Genomic DNA, 20,209 nt, shown 5'->3' on the forward strand with positions numbered 1-20,209 from the left:
GAACCTTTCATAGCTGCTGCCGCATTGACAGCAGCTTTTGGCAGATCAGCCCAAAGCTACCGCCGATTTGGGGGTGAGGAGGTTACACTGACCTCCACCCTTGCTGGTGCAGAGAGAAGCAGCAGCAGCCGTTTGACAGTCATTACAGCCCAGCGTCTCCATGCTTCTATTCCAGCAAAGAAAAATGGGTTTCCCCCATGAAGACATGGACCTCAGTTTTGGAGGGGTGAATATGGAGGGAAAAGACGGGTGTGGTGTGCAATCCCCCATCCTGCCACTGAATCTGCGTGAACTGGAGCCAGCCCCTGCCCTGCTTCATGCCTCAGTTTCCCCCTGGGTACAATAAAAATAATTCATCACCCACGTAGGAACCATTGCCCAGCTCTTGGAGGACAGCAGAGCATGGCGATCCCGATAGACCTAGATGTGGCTTGTACAATTCGAAACCGAGGTAGGGGGAAGAGGGCTGCGACGGACGTGGTTCACTCAAACCGCTTTGCTCGGCGTTATCCGGGCGGGAGGCGGGTCAACGGGCAGCATAGCTCCAAAAAGCCTCCCCTCGCAGCCAGCCCTCATTTCTCATTCGCTTGACATGGGCTCTTTTGAGCGTTCAAAAGGCAATCGTGCAGCTCCCTTCTTCTCCCACCGCCTCTCACCGGGCCACGCTCACGTCCGTGGACGATGTAAGCCAGGGGATAAGTGCCAGCGTCTTCGTACCAGAGCCCTCACAGGCTCATTAACTCCAGTCGGAGGTCCATTATCCCGTTCAATGCCTGGTTACAGACCAATCTGCTCCCCACAGCCCTTGGCTCTTGTCCACGGACGTCTCCTCCTCCTCCTTTCTCTCAGCTCCCGGGCGACTGGCACATAGTTTTGTTCCCAGAGCTCCTTGTCCCCATCACTGTCACCACCCCCTTGCTGCAGCAGGGCCAGGATTCTGGATTAGAGCAGTCTGGATTAAAACCAGAGGAACTTTCTAGCCTTCGAGACCCAGAGCTGGGGTGAAGCTTGACTGCATTCAGGGCTAGGGGCCTCTACCTCTGCTTGCACAGAAAAACAAGGCTGGAAGCCCTGTCAGGAGGGCTCAAAGCAGGATCGTCCAGCACCATACCCTACCTGCATGCTTGTCCACCAATGCCAGCCTCCAAGCTCTTCTTGCCCCTAATCTTTGGCAAGTCTCCATGCCTTTGGCCAGGCCTTCTGCACAATGCATCTGCACATGCAATTCCTGTGCCCGGGACCGCAGCATGCTGAGTTGGGGTGGCACATCCCCCAGGGGGTCAGCTTGCCCATCTGGGGCTGCTCTGACCCGGCTCAACGTGCTGCGGAGGGGCTGGCTGGGGTGCGAGGGTGCTCCAGTGTGGGGCTAGCTGGCAGGCAGCCTCTGCATTGAAGCATCCTCATGCCCCATCCAGCCCCGTCAGCGTCTAGACATGCGTTCCTCCAGAATAAATAATTCCTCCATAGGATAGTACCTGCGTCTGGCAGCACTATCTGATGGCAGAGTGAATTAGTTTACTCCAGCCTAATAGCACCGCACATGTAGACAGTGACGTTTTACTGCGGAGTAACTTAGCAGTAAGCGTCTCATGTAGATGCACCCAGACAGAGCCGCTTTGCAGCACAGCTCTACCCACCTCTTGCCCCACTCTCCTGAAAACTCAGTTCACCCACTAACAAGTCCGTAATAACAGTGAAGATGTATTTATAATTATCAAGTGAATGCATGGGTTTATTATGGGGTTGAGATCTTATATGCATGAAACGTGTGCACGCACGCATATACACACACATGCACACATGTTTCCAAAAGCACACAGAGCCAGTGACAAGTCAAATGCAAACTGGCCATTCCTCAGTTTGGCCACCAACCCAGACAAGAGATAAGATTCATATTGTTCCAAACTCAAGTATTCGGCAGCTCAGAACAGGTTTCTCTCTTTGTTTTCTTTCTAGGCATTTCTTCAATGCAGCCAGAGTCACAAGGGGTTTAGGAGCTGATCATCGCCTGGAGGAGCAGGTCGTGTTCATGGACTCCACATAGAAGAGGCTGGAGCTGCTTCCAAGCAGGGCTTACTAGAGCCGTGCTTCTCACTCAGGGTGCCGCAGCGCCCAGGGGTGCCATGAGATCCTTTCAAGGGAGCCACCGCGCCCTATTAGCACAGCAAGGGGTGCAAACACCTTCACATAATTCACAAGACAAATCCTGAGATTTCCAACAGGAAAGCAGAGTGTCAAAGCCAACCTGCCCTGCTCGGGGCTTGCTGAGTCCTTTGCAACAATCATGGAGCACAGGACTGGTGTGGAGAGGCTGCAGGAACTGGCCTAATTCAGTCTGGAGAAGAGAAGTTGGGCTCTTAGACAGGCATTGAAGGACACCAGCCCACCAATTGTGGATGCTGACTTGGTGCAGAGTCCCTTGGATGGACTGGACGTGTTCAAGTCGGCAGGCCCGGATGAGCTGCATCCAAGAGTACTAAAGGAATTGGCCAGTGTCAAAGCAGAGCCACTGGCACGGCTGTTTGAGCGCTCGTGGTGCTCGGATCAGGTCCTGGAGGACTGGAAAAGGGCCAGTGTGGTCCCTATTTTCAAGAAGGGGAGGAAGGAGGATCTGAGTAATTATAGGCCAGTCAGTCTCACCTCCATCCTTGCAAAGGTCTTTGAAAAGATTATGAAGGATCATATTTGTGGGAGTCCAGTGGGAAAAATAATGCAGCAGGGCAACCAGCATGGATTCATAGCAGGTAGATCATGCCTGACCAATGTGGTTTTGTTTTATGACAGGGTCTCAAAATGCTTAGACGCAGGAGGAGAGGTGGATGTTGTTTTCTTGCACTTCAGCAAGGCCTTCGGTACGGTATCACATCCTATTCTCATAAATAAATTAAGAGGCTGTGACATAGATGATTACACAGTCCAGTGGGTGGCAAATTGGCTTAGCGGTCACACCCAGAGAGTGGTAGTAGACGGGTCGGTGTCGACCTGGATGGATGTGGGCAGTGGGGTCCCGCAGGGTTCGGTCCTTGGACCTGGACTCTTCAGTATCTTCATCAGTGACAAGGGAGAAGAGATTGATGTTGTATATCTTGACTTTAAAAAAGCCTTCGATCTGGTATCCCATGATCACCTCTTAGTAAAACTGGCCAACTGTGGCCTCGGTCACACCATGATCCGCTGGCTGGGGAATTGGCTCCATGGTCGGACCCAGACGTTGGTGGTTGATGGAAGTCAATCGTCATCGTGCGCTGTGACCAGTGTGGTCCCCCAGGGCTCTGTCCTTGGACCTATACTATTTAACATCTTCATTAATGATGTGGACACTGGAGTCAGAAGCGGACTGGCCAAGTTTGCCAATGACACCAAACTTTGGGGCAAAGCATCCACACCTGAGGACAGGGGGGCGATCCAGGCTGACCTGGACAGGCTCAGGAAATGGGCGGATGAGAACCTGATGGTGTTTAACACCAAAAAATGCAAGATCCTCCACCTCAGGAGGAAAACCTGCAGCATGCTTATATGCTCGGCAGTGCTACGCTGATTAGCACTACGAGAGAAAGGGATTCGGGGGTCATGACTGACCACAAGATGAACATGAGTCTTCAATATGATGCTGCAGCTAGTAAAGTGAGCAAAACGCTGGCTTGCATCCATACATGATTCTCACGCAAATCCCGGGACGTCATTCTCCCCTTGTACTCAGCCTTGGTGAGGCCGCAGCTGGAGTACTGCGTCCAGTTTTGGGCTCCACAATTCAAAAAGGATGTGGAGAAGCTTGAGAGAGTCCAGAGAAGAGCCACGCGCATGATCAGACGGCAGGAAAACAGACCTTACGACGACAGGCTGAGAGCCCTGGGGCTTTTTAGCCTGGAAAAGCGCAGGCTCAGGGGTGATCTGGTGGCCACCTACAAGTCTATCAGGGGTGACCACCAGGATCTGGGGGGACGTCTGTTCACCAGAGCGCCCCAAGGGATGACGAGGTCAAACAGCCACAAACTCCGCCACGACCGTTTCAGGCTGGACATAAGGAAGAACTTCTTCACTGTCCGAGTCCCCAAGGTCTGGAACAGCCTGCCATCGCAGGTGGTTCAAGCACCTACTTTGAACACCTTCAAGAGCAAACTGGATGCTCATCTTGCTGGGATCCTATGACCCCGGCTGACTTCCTGCCCTTCGGGCGGGGGGCTGGACTCGATGATCTTCCGAGGTCCCTTCCAGCCCTGATGTCTATGAAATCTGTGGGATCTATGTGGGGGTGAAGTGTGCTCTGCCCAAGTTTTATGGATGATAGTAAGTTGTGGGGTGAAGTGCCCACTCCAGAGGGTAGGGAACGATTGCAGGCAGACCTGGCCAGGTTGGAAAAGTGGGCAGTACATGATAGGATGCAGTACACCAAGGACATGTGCAGAGGGCTGCACCTAGGGCGCAAAAATATCCAGCACATCGACTGGCTGGGGAGTGACCCTCTCAGCAGCACAGAAATGGAAAGGGATCTCGGAGTCATCATGGACTCCAAGATGAACATGAGTGGTCAGTGTGACAAAATCATCAGCAAAGCTAACTGCACGTTATCGTGCATCAGCAGATGCACGGCGAATAGATGCAGGGAGGTGATCCTCCCCCTCTATGCGGCAGTGGTCAGGCCGCAGCTGGAGTACTGCGTCCAGTTCTGGGCACCGCACTTCAAGAAGGATGTGGATAGAGTCGAGAGGGTCCAGAGGAGGCCGCTCGTATGGTTAAGGGCTTGTGGGCCAAGCCCTATGAGGAGAGACTGGGGCACCTGGACTTCTTCAGCCTCCTCAAGAGAAGGCTGAGAGGGGATCTTGTGGCCACCTACAAATTCATTAGGGGGACGCAGCAAGGGATCGGAGATGCGCTGTTCACCAGGGTGCCTCTTGGGGTAACAAGGAGCAATGGTCACAAACTGACTGAGAGCAGATTTAGGCTGGATATCAGAAAAAAACGTCTTCACGGTGAGGGTGGCCAAAATCTGGAACGGGCTCCCAAGGGAGGTGGTGCTCTCTCTTGGGGGTCTTCAAAAGGAGGCTGGATAGATGTCTGGCTGGGGTCATCTGACCCCCATGCTCTTTCCTGCCCAGGCAGGGGGTCGGACTCGATGATCTGCTGAAGTCCTTTCTGACCCGACCATCTATGAAGACTACAGAGGATTGAATAGCAGCTTTCACCTCCCTGCAGGGGGGCTGCAAAAAGGATGGAGCTGGGCTGTTCTCAGTGGGGGCAGATGATGAACAAGGAGCAATGGGCTCAAGCTGCAGCAAGGGAGGTTTAAGTTGGATATTAGGAAGAACTTTCTCACGAAAAGGGTAGTAAAGCACTGGACCATGCTCTCCAGGGAGGTGGTGGCATCTCCATCCTTGGAGGTTTTGAAGCCCCAGGTAGACAAAGCCATGTCTGGGATGATGGAGTTGGGGCTGGTCCTGCTCTGAGCAGGGGTTGGACTAGATGTGACCTCCTAAGGTCCCTTCAACCCTCATTTTTCATGATTCAAGGAATGACTCTGGTATTTTTCCACAGGCAAAAAATGAGCAAGAGCTCAGAGCTGAGGGGGCCTGGAGTCTAAGGAAGGGAAGCTTTGAGCCTCAAAAGCTTTGAGAACCACTGAGATTGGCTTATCAGGCCTTCAAGGAGCAGCTCTCTTCATCCCTCCTGCTGATGCCACTCTGCTTTGGACAGAATAGCGACAAGGGCATGGGAGCACAAGCTAGGGAGATGGCTGTCCTCCTCCTGAGGCGAGCACCCACTCCACGAGGCTAGGGAGCCATCCTCACGCTCTGCAGCATTTGCACCCATTGCACCGCTATCATCCATGCCTAGTGCAACAGCGGTAGGTGAATGCCCAGGGGTCAGGGCATTGCTTCAAAGCCCTGGGACAGGATGCCTTGCTTCAAAGCCCCGCTCCCAGCAAGCAGGGAAGAGTTTGGACTGAAAGTTTCCTGCAGCTCAGGTGAGCCCGTCACACTCCAAGCGATAAACAGAGGGAAGGGGGAGCATCGCACCCACGTCCCTGATCCCACAAAGCAAAGCCAGCTGCAAAGAGCTAGGAGAGCCCACAAGAGCAGCCAGCCTCTATAAAGCCTCCACTAAGCTGACAAGACGAAGCGGCACGTTGCAAACAGGCCGAGCCATGTGCTGCTTCCCCGGGTCCCCGCCGGGCACTGTAATTTGCACCGTGCATAGAGGCGGCTTTGATATGAAAGATGCCACGGTCTAATTACACGCTGCTTTGTTCGCCTGCCCAGCGCAGACAGCGCCTGGCTCATTCGCACGGCTCTGCCTGTCCTTCCTCTCCTGTCGGAGGTGGCGTCGGGCTCCGGGATGCTCCATCCTTCTGCTTTTTAAAGCAACTCAATTTAGTCACTGTCCTAAGAATACTTCAGTGCAGGCCTGGCTGCCGAAAAGTCTTCTTCAGGCCTAACAGCTGAGTTCGGCCCAAAAGTGTTGGAAAAAGCCAGGGCTGAGTTTCTTCCATGCTTCATAAAACTATCCCCTATCAGACCCATCCAGCCTACAGTCCCATCTCCAGAGCATCAGTCATAGACGCCTTAGAGAGAGTATATCTACAGCAGTGATTCTCAACCGGGGTGCTGCAGCACCTGGAGATCCTTTCAAGGGTGCAAGGCTAGCACTGTATGCTGGGCAAGCATGATTCACAAGAAAAACCCAGATATTTCAACCAGAAATCCATGGGGTCCAAACTGCTGGGGGCTTTCCTGAGCTCTCTGCAACAGAAGAATTGCTCTAGGATTTTCCTGCAGTCCAAAAATGAGTGAACATTAAGATCTGGCATTCCCTAAGGGGCACCTTGAGTCTAATGAGGCGGTCCTTGAGTCTAAAAAGGTTGAGAGCCACTGATCTGGAGTGATCCTCCCTTGCCAGACCCCCTCTGGCATCTTCCATCGCTGGTTTAGGGCTGTCGGAGGAGACATCCCTAACTGTGTTCAGTGGACCCATCCTCCATGGCTTTGTCTGCTCCACAACTGACCCCCTTGGAAAATGCCAGCTCTGCTCTTTCACTCCTTTTTTTGACTAAGGAAAAATGCCAAAGCAATTCTTCTGTTGCAAAGAACTCAGACCACGGCAGGTCTGGGTGTTGCTGACACGCTGGTGTCATCTCCGCGTTTTATCTTGTGCATCACAGCCAGCAGCCTGCAAAACTTACTTTCTCTGCTCGGCTTCAAGCCCCGCTCTTGCTGCTTTCAGTGGGTGCCCACCTTGCTCTAGTCATCTGGGCCTTGGGGAATAACGGTTCCTTATTCACTTGGTCCTCACCCTCCATGACCTCTCTTTGCATGTCCAAGTGCATGTGGAAGGGCAAAGCCATCATGCTCAGGCAGGGGTTCAGCCCTCCACGGGTCCATCGCACCTGCCTTTTGCTCCCATCTCTGTCTTCTTATGGACTTGCAAAGTGAGCCTATGAGCCAATGCGCCCCCCAGGTGCAGACCTAGCAGGGTCGAAAAGAGCTGAAAGGTCCAGGAGGAGGGGAGATGATGACAGCTCAGCTTTGGCACAGTGGAGATGTCTCCCATCGGGGAGCAAAAGACAGAGCTCCTTTGGGAGCCCTCCTCTTTCTAAGCCAGACCTGCAGCAGGATATATTCAAATATCCTCCCTAACACACACACTTCATGCTCTTGGGGAGAAGATGCAGGAAATAAGCAGGTGGCCAAGGTGGGGCACCAGAAGGTACTCTCACCCTCATCCACCATGGCTCCTGTGTGCCGTCCGTGATGACCCACTGGGCTCCGGCACCAGGCTCCACGGGTCCAACTTGCCACGCCAGGCGAAACCCCACCTCCGTGGCTGGATTGCCCTGAGTACGCTCGACTGCATCCCCACCTGCAAGAGCCACTCGGCAGGAGCTCAGCAGATGATGCAGGAGAACATAATCAGAGATCAGGGAAATGATCGCCGCTTCCAGCATCTTGCCTGACTGCAAGACTTGAAGCATCATTTGCACTCTCTCAGCCTCTTACAACAGGCCCGAAGGACCAGAGTACAGACCTGAGGACTTAGTCCAACCTGGTGCTCAAGGCAGCATCTTCCCCCGCTAAATCATCCCACACCAGTGTCTATCTAACCTGCTTTTAAAAGCATCCAGCGATGGAGACTCCACAGCCTCTCTGTGCACTGGGTCGAGCCCTGAGCCACTCACAGAGAGAGCAAGTTCTTCCTAATTTCCATCCTCCATCTCCCAGGTTGCTATATCAGCCCATGCCTTCTCAGCTGGTCCACTGTGGATGCAGAGAAGAGTCTATCGCCATCCTTTTTCTAACCACCCCTTTGTGTACATGCAGACTGTTCTCAAATCCCCCCTCAATCTTCCCTTCTAAATCCCGGTTCTCCCAGCCATTCCTCCTCGGTCGTGTTTCCCAGGACTCTCAGCACCTCTGGTATTCTCCACGGGACTTGTTACATGTGGTCCGTGTCTTTCTGGAAGAGTGGTACCCAAAACTGGACACAGGGGTGCACAGAGCAGAATAATGCACGTGCATTGCCACGTGCACCCCCGTGCAGCCAGAAGCACACCCTGGGAAGACGCCAGCTGCTGAGCAGAAGACGCAGGAGTGTCTCTTCACACCCTCAGCCAGCTTCTGGGTGGCCTCACACTGCTTTGTAAGGAAACCTTTAAAGTATCAAGCTGGTGTTAGCATCACTGTGCCGCTGCCTGAGTCTGCAAGCAGCCTGAAACAGCAGCTCCGAGAGGGGCCAACTACTGGGCTTGTCTCCTCAGAGGCCCCTGTGTGAGGACGGTGTCTAGGAAATGCCACCACTCTCCTCCAGTCAAGAAGGGGGGCAAGGAGCTGACCCAGCAGAAGAAGGCATCTAAGCCCCCAAGCCAATGGCACCAGTAAGGCATCGCAGCCTCCCAGCTGGGAGGACCGTGTCCAGGATCCCCCCAGAGCACATCCACACAAGCCAGTGCCGCCGGGAGGTGGAGCTGGCTTTGCAGACGGGGCTTGGACAAACATCCCTTTCCACTGGCCCTGCAGCAACAAAGCAAGAAGGTTTCGTCGGGTCCTAGGAAAGTCCGGCTGGAAGGAGCCACGTGAGTCCATCCACTAAAGGTCATCGACTAAACCAGCCCGTCAAGTCCTGATCTAACCCGGTCTTGAAAATGTCCTGGGATGGAGACGCCACAGCCTCTCTGGGTACCTCTTCCAGAGCTGAATCACCCCCAGAGCGAGAAAGTCCTTCCTAATTTCCAACCTATATGGACCCTGCTGCAATTTCAGCCCATGGCTCCTTGCCCTGTCCCCTTGAAGCCACAGAGGCTAGTCTGCCTCCATCCCCTAATTAACCCTGCTTCAGGCATTCAAAGGCTGTTATCAACTCCCCCCTCAGTCCTCTCTTGTCCAGGCTCGATACTCCCAGCTCTTTCCTCCTAAATTGGGCTCCCCAGGCCTCGAGCCACTTGTGCTGTTGTCTGATTTTTATTCTGCCTACATCTTTCTTGAAGGGCAGGCCCCAAAACTGCATGCAGGACTCCGGGGGAGGCCTCCCCAGTGCCGAATAGAGCAAGAGAAACACTTCCCTTGGTTTGCAAGTGCTGCTCCTATTCGCACAGACCAGTGCTGGGTCTTTTATTTTTGCAACGAGAACATGCTGTTGGCCCATACTCACTTCCTAGTTAGCTTGCTTTTCTAATGGGAAGTGTTACTACTGCTCAAGCCCTGGATTTTCCCTGAATGATTCAGATTCCAGTGAAGCACCGGACCAGGCTCCCCAGAGAGGTGGTGGACTCTCCATCCTTGCAGGTTTTGAAGCCCCGTGTAGACAAAGCCGTGTCTGGGATGATGTAGTCGGGGCTGGCCCTGCTTGGAGCAGGGGGTTGGATTAGATGTGACTTCCTGAGGTCCCTTCGACCTGAATTTTCTATGTAGCTAAATCAGTTCTTTACACCAATCTAAAGTATGCTGGGATTAGGAGAACACCCCCTGCCCCCAGCTCTCCCAATGGATGCTATTACTAGGTCTTATCAGGAGGTAGCGGGGAGCGCTCCCAACCATGGATGGTGAGCCTTGAGGCCACGGTGATGGGCCCCTTATGAAGGCATTTAGCAGAATAATAAAGCACAATGTGTCCAACCCACTGGTCTTTTCCCCATCACCGCTCTCCCACCTCTTGTGCCCTAAGCCCCGTCCCATGACCGGTGGCTTTGTCCTCCCCAATCCTTCCCCCCAAAGCACTGCAGCATCAGTCAAACGGGAGCACGCTGAGCACCCCGCTCTGACCAGTCAGTTCTCCCCAGCTCTACTTATTTCGTGCATCTGGAAAATAACCCCCTGAAACTGGAGCGCCCGGTCCTGGATGGCGCTGGGAGAGGTGTGGGCTGCACTTGCCTTCTCTCCGGGCAGCACCGCCCAACTTCCTCACCCGTCCCGGGAAAGCTGCACGCACGTGGGAGCCATCTAGCACTGTCTGAGATGCCTGAAGATTAGACGTCCTGCCTGCTGGCGAGTGTTAAGCAAGGGCCGGAGCAGAGGCACCGATTCATGACGTCCCCCCTGCTTCTGTCTGCCTCCCTGCTATGCCGGCCAAGCCTCAAATAGCCCTTGTGCCCCAGAGCCAGGGAGTGAGGCCAAGGCACCTACCCTGGCTCGCCCGGCTCCCCGGGGTGCACAGGAGCTGGACTCAGAGGGCACTGCACAGGAGGCAGCAGTGAAGGAGAAAGCCTCCGACTGAGCGAGGAAGCTGGTCTATTGAGACACAACGGCCCTGGCTTCCCCCCACCGGAGCCACATGCCAAGCCAGGACGGGTATTAAGCCACCTCGGCCCTCCCCGTGTTCAGGCTGAAAACTAGAGCAGCCTTGGGGCTGCCGGGCCTTTTCCCCACTAGCACACATTACATTTGCCCCTTCCACGAAGTGCCCGGAGCTGGTACCCTGGGCAGGGGGCTTGCTCCGGGGTACCATTCTGCTTCCCCTAGGCACTGCCTGGGCAGTGTATAGACCCTGGCATAAGTGAGTCAGGCCAGGATGCTATTCCCCCCCACTGCACCCTGTGCCAGGACCCCCAACTCCCTGCCACAGTGTCGTCAGGAGACCCCCTAACCCCAGCCAGTCTCGCTTGGTCCAGGGGTCCGCCAAGCGCCACTCACGGGAGCGATGGATCACGCCACGCCGCGCCGCATCGCTGTCTGTTGAGCTCGGGGGATGGAGCAAACACTTCCTGCCTCAGTGACAAGCGCGCCCAGCAGGATTTGCATACTGCAAAAAGGTGGTGGAGACCGCGGCCTCCTCTCGCTCGCACATACATGTGCAACTGTGCACAGAGCAGGAAGTGGGGGTAAATCATACCTGCAGGGTCAGGCCTTCTCCCCTTCCCCCCACCCTGGCATGTTTTGCACCCTACTTCCCCTCCCCGGCATGTTTGCTCCTTATAGCAGGTACGGCCACTTCCCCTGCACCGCGGTGCTCTGGGCTCTTGCGCACACATCTCACACCACACGCTCCCCACACACATGTGCACACACACACTCGTTCTCTCCACGCACTCAAATGCACACTTTTTCTCCACACCTTGCTTCTCTCTGCTCCTTTGTTACCCCCATGCACACCTGCACCCATTCTCTACACACACACACACACGCACACAAACACACTACCCTTCTGTCTGCCCCTTTGTTTCCCCCCACATACACCCAGTCTCTACACACACACACACACACACACACTCCCCTTGCCTCTGCCCCTTCATTCCCCCACCCCACATACACCCACAGTCTCAGCACACACACACACACGTATGCATGCACACACATACTTTCTCTCCACGGGCACACGTGGAGGTGTGCACTTTCTTCACAGACACTTGCACACTCCACACACCCCGCTCCTCTCTGCTTCTTTGTCTCACACACACCCAGTCTACACACACACACACACACACTCCCCTTTTCTCTGCATCTTTGTTCCCCCCCACACATACCCACAACCTCTATGCACGCACGCACACCCTTCTTTCTGCCTTTTTTCCCCTCCCACACACACCCAGTCTCCACACACACACACAAACACACACAATCCCCTTCCCTCGTTCTTCTACACACACCCACAGCCTCCACATACATAAACACACATTCTCCTCTCTGCTCCTTTGTTCGCACTCCACACACCCCCACACACACTTCCCTTTGCTCTGCTCCCCATTTCCCCTTACACACACACACACATATACACTCCTCTCTGCTCCTTCATGCCCCCTACACACATCCTTCCCCATACTCCACACACACACACACACACACACACACTCCCCTACTCCCTCCCCCAACCCCCTTTCAACGCACTGTTCCTCCTGGTACCAGTCCCCCCCATTCCCATACTGGGAGCTTGACTGGGCCAGCTGCAGCCCAGGCCAGACCCTGCATAGACACTGAGGCTAGACGGACGGTCCGGCCTCTCTACAGCGGCACCGCTAAGGGCACCAAGGATTGTCTAGGCCCTGAAACCCCGAGCCTGGAGGGGATCTGGCCCTTCCCTACCATGCACGAGTGTGCCTGGGGGTATTAGGTCCCTCTCTGCCACTGTCTACCTCCATGACCCTGGGCAACTCGCCCCCTCTTAGCCAACCAAGTGCTGTCTGCTTCCCCCTTTAAAGAGACAGGCAGGTTGTCCGGCTCCTCTCCATCTGACCTAGTCCCAAGGCTAGAAGGATGCTGTGGTCCAAGGATGGGTTCCCAGGGGCTCGGGCAGGGGAGGAATAGGATCATCCCTGTGAGGGGCCTCATAGGTGGGGAGGATCCGGTTCCCTGCCTGTGAAAGGAAGATTGGAGCATCTCCTCTGCTCTGTTCGAGGCAGCGAAGGAGGCCTTGATCCCACGGCCGTTGGGTAGGACACCACGTGGAGGTTGTTTCTGCGCTGTGTGGATTACTGTAGTGATTGCAAGCCTTTGCCCTGGGTCACAGTCCTGTGTGCAAGGCGCTGTACACCAAGAACACATATGGCTGCCTTTGCCCCCGGGACCTCACAGTCCAACAGCAGCCTCTGGGCCTTTTAGCAGCCGGTACCCAAGCCCTGTGCAGAAGAAGTTGATCTCACTATTCCTTATTTTCTCGGTGGGGAAACCGAGGGCACTCCACGCTCCTAATCCACTGCCTCCGAACAGTTCAGTGACAGCAAGCTGCACCAAGCCTGTGATGCATCCAACCCCAGCTGACTGCACAGGACACCCCAGAGCAGTGCCCTGTCCCTGTGGGGGAGAGGAGCTCTCTCTGCCACTGCCAGGGGCTGACTTCTGCAGAAGCGGGAAGGGTCATAGCATCGCAGTCGTCAGGCTGGAAGGGATGCCTGGAGGTCACACCTAGTCCACCCCGCTGCCTGAGGCAGGATCATTCCCATCCAAGTCATCCCATAAAAGCCCTCATCTAAACTATTCCTGCAAAGACAAACCCAGAGTTTAGATTTTTGCAAAACAAAACCCTGGCACGTGTAGCAACAGGAAGGGGGGAAATATTCCTTCCCAGTCCCACGTGACATCCAGCAAAGCCCAGAAGCCTGGGAAATATCAAAGCCCTCCGCTCCGCTCCACATCCTGGGGACAGCAGGCTGGATTCCCCGCATCCCAAACAGCCCAAACTCTCCTTTCTTGTCTTTCGTGGCCCTCTACCTGGGAGCTCTCGAGCGTCTACTAACCACCTGTGCAGCCACAGGATGTTGGGTGCCGCAGCCCCCTGCTTTCCCTGGGGCCGGGTCGGGTGCGATGTCTGGTTCGGTCGGGGAGCATGGTGCTATTTGGCTAAGAGGTCGGACTCCAGATGTGTCCGGGCTGGTTTGCACGGGGCTGATCCTGCTGCAGGCTGGGGTTGGAAGAGATGTGAGCTCTGCAGCTCCCTGCCCGCCTGACTTCCCTGCGGGTCTTTGATTCTCCATGTTGCTTTTCTTTTTATTGCTCTTATTCCACGTTGCTCTGTGCCTAATGGTACAAGCTCAGGGCTGGCAGGGACCCCAAAGACTGCCTTGTGCAGCCCTTTACACAGATCCGACTAGGCCTCTCCTGACCCCTACTATGCCCCCGTCCTCCCTGGTGTCTGGCAGCAGTGAGTTCCACGGGTTAACGCTTGCATTTATGCAGCCGAACACCCAGTTTGCTTTCCTTTGGGGGCAGCGGCTGAAGTCGTGGAGCTCCGGACAGGGGCATCATTCATTAACGCCCCCCCATATGGGCTACATCAGTCTTTCCATGATGCACTGCCTTTGCATCCCCACAACCACCCCGTTCACCTCCCACAGCATAGCCCACTCATCGCCTCAGGCTCCATCGTGGTCTTCTCAGGTCTCAGTGAGTCGTTGCAGTGTCCAGACTTTTAGACCACATCCGTGATTCACATCCTCCCTCAGGTCATTCACAAACAGAGCGGGCAGGAAACGGCGGGTCCCTTGCCCTGTCACTTATCCCTGCCCCCTTTCTGACCCGCTTAGCAAAGGCTGGTGCACACCTAAAAAGGAGCTGCCGGTAGAGATGTACTGGGGACCTGGCTAAGGGTTTAACTTGGTTCTCATGCTCACCGGCTCATGGGCTTTTCTGCTGGTCCAGCATTTAAGCCTCTGCTGATGGTGAGGGGGATCATTTCCACGAGCTCCTCACCGTAGGAAAGGCTCAGATCAGGCACCGGGGAAGTTGGCCGCCCCATAGCACCCCAGCATCATCTAGCCCCATGGCTCTCCGCTTTTGCAGACCCCAGGTCTCTCCTTGGCAAATGCCAGCTCTGAGCTTACACTCATTTCTTGACTGCGGAAAAACCTTCTGTTGCAGAGGACTCCGACCCCAGCAGGGCAGGATGCTTCTGACACCGCTGACCCCTTTTGGAAACCTCCAGGTGGATTTTGTGAATGCTGTACAGGTCTAATAGCGTGTGACATCCCGTGGCACCTTTGGAAGGGATCTCACCCTTTTAAAGGCACCACGAGACCGGGAATCACAGGTCTATAGACTCAAACTCACAACACCACTTTGATAGAAGGACGAACTTATAGGTCCTGTCTACTAAGTGGGGCTAGGTGACATGCCCAAGGCCACAAGCAGAGGGGGAATTTGAACTCAGTGCTCAACTGCCCAGCTAGTAACTAATTAGGCAGGCCTTCCTCTCCCCAGCTAATTAATCCCTTTAAATGTCTCAGGGGGGTTTCCTCCATTGAGAGCTTGCTGACTCACTGCTACCACGAGAGAGTCCTCTGCAGACCAGGCTTGGCTTGCTTTGCAATCCGGGTGCTAACTCTTAGCCCCCTTTCCCAGTGCTGAAGCCAAGCTTCCCGGCCTGCAATTCAGCTTGCACCTTCCTGGCTTTAGGGCCCGGTGCACGGAGTCGCGGCCACGTAACAGCTCTGGAGACCAGCAAGAAAGCTGGGATGCAGCAAACACGCAGCGGAGCTGTTTTTCCTCCCCTACGGCCTTTATCTAGGCAGGACTTTTCCTGGCCCTGATCTGTATCTTCAAGCCGGGCTCGGCCTTCCCACCCACGGGCTGGAGGAGTGGCATGGGGCCAAACCACAGGCCGGATCCCATGGGTGCGGTGCGTCTGTGGGCCTGATCCAGCCCCGGCTTAAACCAGTTTGGGGAATTAAAACCCCCAAGGACCAAGTGACTTCACTGAGGCTGCCCAGAATGGCTGGCATATAGCCACCTTGCCTCAGTTTCCCCCTGGATCCTACACCCCTGCCTTTTGCATAGCAGGTCCCAATATCAGCTTGGGCCTCCTGGGATCCATTCGCAGCCGTCACCCTCAGGGCAGGGCAGGGATGGAGTGACATGCCCGAGGACAGAGTAGAAAGCAGTGGCGGAGCTAAGAGCAGAAGCCACCCATGGCCGCGGGGGGGGGTTGAACCTGAGCCTAGTGGGTGCTCACAGACCTCAGCACCTCCAGCTGTGAAGACAGGATCCAGATCTCAGCCTGCTACACACTGACGCCCCCACAGCACCTGACTTAACAGCTTGTCCGGGTGGTTTTTCCCTGTTAGCCACCCTGCCTGCACCTATCCCGGTGCAAAACTCTTCCCTTGGGCTACGAGGGCTGCTAACGTCACCTCTGCTGGGCTGTGTCCTAGCACGTCCAGGGGTTTGCAGAGCAGGCTAGAAATGCAGCCACCGTGGTGGGAAGGAGAAAAATCAGGACGGGGGAGCCGTGGGCTTTGCTGGGAGCACAACCCACAGCTCGTGGAAACCCAGCCCTGCAAGGGCTGGCAGCAGACGGAGGGTTTGCAGCCGGGTGTTGCGAGGGTGGGTTTGTCCTGAGGACGTATGGCAGCAGGAAGGTGACACTGAAGCTTTCCCCCTGGCTGGGGCAGAGATCGGGGGTCAGGCAATGGCTCAGGGGAGCTGCAAAAGGAGGGCCTGAATGACACACGTGCACGCAGCCACGCATGTGCGTGCGCACACATGCACACACAGGACCTGAGCATTGCTACCTCTTCCAGGCAGCCAGCCTTTTGCAGGCCCCACATCAGCACCTTCCCCTCCGCCAGTGCCACTTTAATCCCCTTTCTTTGCCTGATCTGCCGCTCTGCTTTCTGCTCCCAGTCCTGTACTCCTCTGCCTAAACTGCTGCTCTGCTTTCTGCACCCTGCTCTGCTGTGCTCCCCAACTGATATCTGCTGCTCTTTCTTCTTCCTGACACCTGTTCCCAGCCTGATCTGCTGCTCTGCTTCCTGCTCCCAGCCTGCTCCCAGCCTCATCTCCTGCTCTGCTTTCTCCTCCCTGTCCTATTTGCCGCTGTTTTGCCTGCACCTTCCCCAGTTGGCCGTGCACCGCACCCAGAGGCTGCCTATGCTACTTCTGGCACGTGTGCTGCAGGTTTGCATGACAGCGATGCCAGCCTGGATGGATGGCTTGCAATGCGGTCGGTGCCTAAAGTTGCGAGAGGGGGGCAGAGGGCAAGCCGAGAGCCCCGCGATGTTGGCGGAGTTGCCTTGCCAGGAGCCACAGACACAGGCTCGTGTCACTGCCGCGCTAGCTCAGGCGCTGGTGGCACAGTCTGGTTCCTGGGGGGGGGCTCCACACGTGACCCGCGTGCAGGAAACCCGGGTTTCGCAAAGCAGAGGAAATGACACATGCTCCGGTCTGCAAGGAGTGAGTCACGCAGCCGAGTGGGGCTGGGGCTGGGGCTGGGGCTGGCAGGTGCAGACACATCCCAGACACATCGCTCTCTCACCCCGCAATCCTCCAGAGCATGGATGCTGCCTTGAATCTGGGATGAGACACGGTCCAGCCAGGACCAGACATGCTCTGGACACACCGGTGGGAATCCAAATCAGGATCCCAATGTCCCAGCCAGCTCCAAGTTATTTCCCAGCCTGGCCTCAGTTATCCCACTCCGCTAGCAAAACAGCCGGGACACAGGTTCACACAAAAAGCCTCTTTGAGGTCTTTGAAAGAGGGGTCCGCTACAGCAAGGCAGCCCCTGCACCCCGCGGGCATGAGAAGCAGTGCCGGGCTGCAGCAATGTCCAGCCAGGAGCTGCACGATCCATGCGGCCTTTGGCAGCGGGTGGGATGCGGGCGCACCGACTGCAACCCTGGCTTATTGCGGAGCTGCTCCCTGGCTCACGAAGGGTAAGTGCATGGATGATCTGTGGCTTAGCTCTTTAGTCAGGGAAGAAATACAGGGATTTGGTTGGGTTGGGTTCACGAGAGCACCTGTCTGCTACCGACTCCCCCGGGAGAGGGAAACTGAGGCAGCCAGGAGTCCTGGTTTGCCCCTATTCATTTCAACAGTCCTGCCTTCACCGCCCTGCTCCGAGGAGGTATCGGCACTGCGGTACAAGGGATGAGACCGTATCGGCCCCCTCCCAGCCCGGCTCCCAGCCAGCCCACGTTCGGCCGCGTCGCGTGACTCAAGCGCAGGAGAAGCGGATCTCCTTGTTCCAAGCACGCCGCAATCCTGTTTACTTGGAGCCGGGGAAAGGACAAAGCGGGGACCATCTGTGCACGGATGCATCACCGGCGGCTGGGCCGGGCGGCTTCCCGGGAGGCAGCTGCCTGGTACGCAGCACAGAGGCAGGCGTCAGAGGCCCAGCGACTGCACCCCGAGGATCACCGAGGATCCCTCCGAGGCCATGACACAGGCTGCAGCGCCCCTCGCTCCATCCATACGCCCACCCGCTTGAAAGCCTCCAGGGATGGAGACCCCACGATGCCCCTAGACATGAATTTGGGGGTTCCTTAAGCACTTAGGGTCATTGCACCAGATTTCCCCTCCTAGCCACCAGCTTGCAAGGCTTCTCCTAGGACAACCGTTGTGCCTCTGTAGCTTTCAGCATCACAGGTCCTCCAGCAATCATAGTATCATAGTACTGAAGGGACCTAAACAGATCATCAGGTCCGACCCCCTGCCCCGGGGCAGGAAGGGGTAAATGATGCTCCTCAACCACCCTGCTCTCTCCAACAACCTTAGAGCTACTATAGACCCCATTTTGCATTCGCTCTGGATTTCTTTCCTTCCCTTCTTTCATATTTCCCTTCTGCCCCATGCACCCCAGCTGGAGAAATGCCATTCTGGAGCAAAGCAATCCTACGCAGCATTGAATTGAACCCGTCCTCGTCAAGAAGGAGTTCTTCACCTCCCTCCCCAATATTTCCCTCCAGGGTGAGTCAACTGTAGCAAGAACAACACCTGAAGGGAAGCTGCGTGTCACAAGGGAGATGAGGATTGTATAAAATCAGCCTTGCAGGGGCCTGGAAAGGGCTAACCAGCCAGAGTGCAAGGGAGAACATACATGCATGCCCTTGGTGTCGCTCTGGATTGACTCCAAGGTAAAAGGGAGCAGAGTCAGGCCCGTGTGTTTCGGCCGAGGGCTTTCAAAAGTGACCTCTGAGCTGCCACTGGCGAGCTGCCTTCAAGACCGTGAGAAAGGGGCTCTATAAATAAGTCAGGCAGCAGCAACAGGTGGAGGAAGCAGTGGGTTCCTCACTCTCCTCAACCAGAGCTATTAACATGCAGAGGGCGTCACCTCGGTCTTCACACAAATACAACCCTGCAGCCAGAGCGGGCTTGCTATGCGAATGCAAAGCCAGGGAAAGACTCCAGGTCGAGAGTGGAGAGCCTGAATTGAGGACGGCAGGGCCAGCGACATCCCTCCTGGGGCGCCGGAGAAACAAGCTGAAGAAATCTCCGAGTGTCGGCAGCTGTCTTTGCAAAGCCACGCGTGACAGGGCTGGAGAAGGGCGCTATCTTAGCCCACCTTTAGAAAGGGGGGGAAAGAGAGCACCTGGCGACCTGTAGACCGGTCGGCCTGACTTCTGTAGGTGGGAAGTTACTCGAGCCATCTTGCACAGGGTGGATGAGGGCCGTGCAGTGGATATAATACAAGGAAGCTGGGCTGATTGAGTCTGCAGAAGAGAAGACCGAGGGGATTGAATAGCAGCCTTCACCTCCCTGCAGGGGGGCTGCAAAGAGGATGGAGCTGGGCTGCTCTCAGTGGGGGCAGATGGCAGGACAAGGAGCAATGGGCTCAAGCTGCAGTAAGGGAAGTTGAGGTTGGATATTAGGAAAAACTTTCTCACCAGGAGGGTGGTGAAGCACTGGACCAGGCTCCCCAGAGAGGTGGTGGACTCTCCATCCTTGGAGGATTTGAAGATCCAGGTAGACAAAGCCTTGTCTGGGATGATGTAGTTGGGGCTGGTCCTGCTTGGAGCAGGGGTTGGACTAGATGTGACCTCCTGAGCTCCCTTCAGCCCTTGCTGTCTATGGTTCTCTGATTAGCACGGTTAGGTGGGCACATGATTCATGAGATAAACCCAGAGATTTCAAGCAAGGATCCAGAGTGTTCAAACCCCTCTGCCCTGTTGCCAAGGTCCTTGCAATGCAAGAATTGCCCTAGTTGCCTTCAAATCACCTCGTTCCTGCTCCTATCGGCACGCTGGAGAGCCCAAGTGCGGGGCTGCTGGGAGGAAGCGCCTCATTGCTCATCTGAAGAGCCAGGCTAGGGGCAAGGACATGGAGTTCAGCGAAGACCTGTGTCAAGTGCTGCATTCAGAGAAGAAACCCCCCATTGCACAAATGCAGATCGAGGGATAACTGGCTGGGTAGCAGCTCTGCCAAGGAGGACCTGGAGGTTGTGGTTGAGCTGTGTGAGCCAGCAGCATGATGGAAAAAAGAAAGCGAGCGCAGTTTTGAGCTGCAGCAACAAGAGGATAAGGTGCAAGACCTGAGAGACGGTGCTATCATGCTGGTCAGGCCAAGAGTCCCATCCGGGG

General features: G+C 55.6%; 1 protein-coding gene across 9 annotated transcripts in view; it reads right to left on the bottom strand.

The window, feature by feature from the left end:
* The window catches only part of PTK2B (protein tyrosine kinase 2 beta), a 95,310-nt gene that overhangs the window by 58,360 nt on the left and 16,741 nt on the right, over positions 1–20,209 (bottom strand). Inside the window, exon 1 of one of the 9 annotated variants that reach the window (XM_025193668.1) lies at positions 11,118–11,162. The exons of the other annotated variants lie outside the window; for them this stretch is intronic. The gene's annotated coding sequence lies outside the window, so the exon portion shown is untranslated. Of the gene's footprint in view, positions 1–11,117; positions 11,163–20,209 lie in introns of those variants that run through there. 9 annotated transcript variants of the gene reach the window in all.

The sequence above is a fragment of the Alligator sinensis genome, unplaced genomic scaffold (assembly GCF_000455745.1).
Source record: "Alligator sinensis unplaced genomic scaffold, ASM45574v1 scaffold1603_1, whole genome shotgun sequence".
Classification (NCBI taxonomy): domain Eukaryota; kingdom Metazoa; phylum Chordata; order Crocodylia; family Alligatoridae; genus Alligator; species Alligator sinensis.